The 3,107-nt window shown below is 50.3% G+C and overlaps 1 long non-coding RNA gene across 1 annotated transcript in view; it reads left to right on the top strand.

The window, feature by feature from the left end:
• The first annotated feature begins 243 nt into the window (after nt 1–243).
• The window catches only part of LOC120854062, a 4,593-nt gene continuing 1,729 nt past the window's right edge, over nt 244–3,107 (top strand). Inside the window, exon 1 of the long non-coding RNA XR_005718909.1 lies at nt 244–2,126. This is a non-coding gene — a long non-coding RNA (uncharacterized LOC120854062). The remainder of the gene's footprint in view (nt 2,127–3,107) is intronic.

Genomic DNA, 3,107 nt, shown 5'->3' on the forward strand with positions numbered 1-3,107 from the left:
CAAGGTGTAAGTGTCTTTTAATTTCATGGCTTCAGTAATCATCTGCAGTGATTTTGGAGCCCCCCAAAATAAAGTCTGCCACTGTTTCCACTGTTTCCCTATCTATTTCCCATGAAGTGATGGGACCGGATGCCATGATCTTCGTTTTCTGAATGTTGAGCTTTAAGCCAACTTTTTCACTCTTCTCTTTCACTTTCATCAATAGGCTTTTTAGTTCCTCTTCAATAGTCAGGTTCAAAGAGTTGCTAATCAGGGAAAGGAGGGGATGCAGAAACGAAAGAGGAACAGCCAAGAAACCACAGTGCAGCCTTGGAGTAGAGTCTTGTTTCCCCCTCAAGAGACATTCATACCAATATCTTTGAGTTCTTCTGCAGAAACTAAGACTCCTATCCAGGTGGAAGATGGAACTGTATGCCGAGACCCCAGATTTCAGCCAGAAATCTCAATCTACCGTGACAGATTCGTGGAAGCACCACCACATCATCTTACCGCCAATCGATCAGAAGAAAGTCACATACCCTGCAGCCCTCACCCCAAATATTGCCTCTAAAACCTTCTCCCTGAAACCATCGGGAATTGAGCACAAGCCCCCTGTACCTCTTGCTTGGCCCTGCAACAAAACTTTCTTTGCTTCAAACCCCCACATTTCAGTTTATTCGGCCCTACTGTGCATGGGGCACACAGACTTGCATTTGGTGACAGGATCACAGGACTCTTTGGTGAGGCTGCATGTGAAAAGTGCTGGTACCGGAGCAACACAACAAATGCAATAGCAGCTAACACTGTGGAGAGCCATCTGTCCTATGCGTGTGCTTTTTATATCCTCTGTGCCCGCCACCTCTGGCCCCACTCCAGACCAGGAATGAGCCTCGGAGAGGTGCAGTAGACAGGGACCCAGAGGCGCACAGGGGCAGTCATGGAGCTGGCGTTGGTCACCCTTCCTTGTTGACTGCTGCTGCTCACAGTCAGCACTGTATAGGCTATGGTTGATGCACTGGGGACTCACACAGGCCTGGGCCCCCCATCGGTGCCCCTAATCTTTGCGCCCCCCCAGGAGACCAGGAGTTCCATCCCCCCATGGTGGGACTGAGGTGGGTGCTTTCAGGACTAATGGCTCTTCTGTGGACTGGACATGAGGGGTGGGAGATGGGCCTGGGTCTGGGAGCCCAAGGGCTTTTCTGAGAATGGAGAAATGAATTGGAGGTTATTCTGAAGCCTCTGAGCATCTCTTACCTCCTCATAGATTCTCAGGAATGAAGTTGTCCATCCTGCTGAGAATGGGCATGGGCAGGAGGAAGAGGCATGGGGTGGTAGGAGGCTGGGACTTCTCTTGGCTACCAGAAAGGGAGTGATGGCTCACAGTTGCAAGGATGTTACAATGAGCAGGAGGAGCAGAGCTGTGCACACAGGGCATCCACTCCTGGTTCTGATTGCCCAGTAATATATGCCCATCCACCCTGCTTGGGCTAACCAAACACCATAGACTGGGTGTCTTAAACCACAGGTGTTTATTTTCTAACAGTTCTGGAGTAGCAAAGTCTGAGCTCAGGTTGCCAGCACAGTGGGGATCTGGGAGGCGTGTCTCCCTGGCCTGCAGATGGTGGCCTTCTTACTATGTACTCACATAGCAGGAGAAAGCAGAAGACGGGGGGAGAAGAAGGGAATGAGAGATGGAGAAGAAGAGGGAGAGAGGGAAGAGCCCTTGGACGTCTCTTCTTATAAGGGCACTAATCCTATCAGACCAAGGCACCATCCTAATGACCTCATTTGACCTAAATTACCTCCTTATAAGCCCTATGCACAAACACAGTCAAATACATATGCAACTTCAACATATGAAGTTTGGGAGAAACCAATTTAGTCCACAGCAAATGGTAACATTTTCATTAAAATAGGAATTAAAAGTCTTACAAATAAATTCTAGACGCTGTGGTGGTGCCATGCCTGTGATCACTACATTGAGGTAAGGATCTGGGATCTGATTCTGGATCCATCGTAAACCACCGCCTGTTTCTGACCCACTACTAGAGACCCTTCCTGTGCCCAGGACGCATCACTAACCCACCACAGAACACTTTCCACCTGAACTGACAGGCAGCCTTGGAATCCTCAACACTGTGCTCCAGGTAGCTCTGATTACCCAGTTGTCTGAGGCCTTTGACTTAAAAACAACCTATTTCTCTTGTGTTAGAGAAAGAGGCTTTCAAGGCAGAGCAGGGTCTAGTACTCTTCTTGGTATGGGGCAGGCCTGGCAGAGGCTCTGGTGAATGATAACGTGGGGCAGAGTGGGTGGAGACAGTCAGGTTTCTTACCTCTCCCATGGCGAGGATAATTCTTGTCTTGTTGCACCAGATTGTGGGCAGAATCTAAGGTGGCAATGAAGCAGCAAATGCTCGTCATGGTAGCTGCTTCAAGCAAAGACTCAAGTGGGGCTTGATCCTGGTTTGCTGCAGGATGAAATGTGAATATTGAGAGCAAATGCATGGGCACTGACCACGAGACAGATGCTGCCTAAACTCTTTTCTCCTTCATTCCTCTCTATGAGAGAGGTTTTCTCGGTTCATTAGTTAGAGATTGGGATACTGAGGCCAGGAACTTACCAAGGTTGTGCTGATTGGTAGGAGAGCTTGGACACTGGTGGTTGTGGACACAGCAAGGTTTGCCTCCTCTGAGGCCATCAAGGGCTCTCCCAAGTACCCAGACTTTCTTGAGCAAAGTGGTGTGGATGCTGGCCTATCCACCTAGCCCAGAGCCCAGGGACCAGGCCCAGACTGTTTGGAGCTTTGAGGGGCAGAGGAGACGGCAAGAGGGTGCAGCTCTGGGTGCTGGGGGGTTGGCAGCGGGAGGATGGCTGAATGGGGCAGCCGGCTGGGCCCTGCATTCAGGGCTGTGATTGGAACACTGCTTGGCTTCTTTGGGGGAGGTTTGTGCCTACTCTCAGCACAGCATTTGTTCCTTAACGAGAAGGGGGCTTTTGATGTGGGCTCCCTGGGAATTCAGACACATCGAGGCTCCCTGCCATGGGTCCACGTTCCCTGCAGCTGGCAGGAGATGCCTGTCCGGTCTTAGTGCTTGAGAAGAACTCACAAACAAAACCAAGCAACAAG

Source organism: Oryx dammah, unplaced genomic scaffold (genome assembly GCF_014754425.2).
Source record: "Oryx dammah isolate SB20612 unplaced genomic scaffold, SCBI_Odam_1.1 HiC_scaffold_27, whole genome shotgun sequence".
NCBI classification, from domain to species: Eukaryota; Metazoa; Chordata; class Mammalia; order Artiodactyla; family Bovidae; genus Oryx; species Oryx dammah.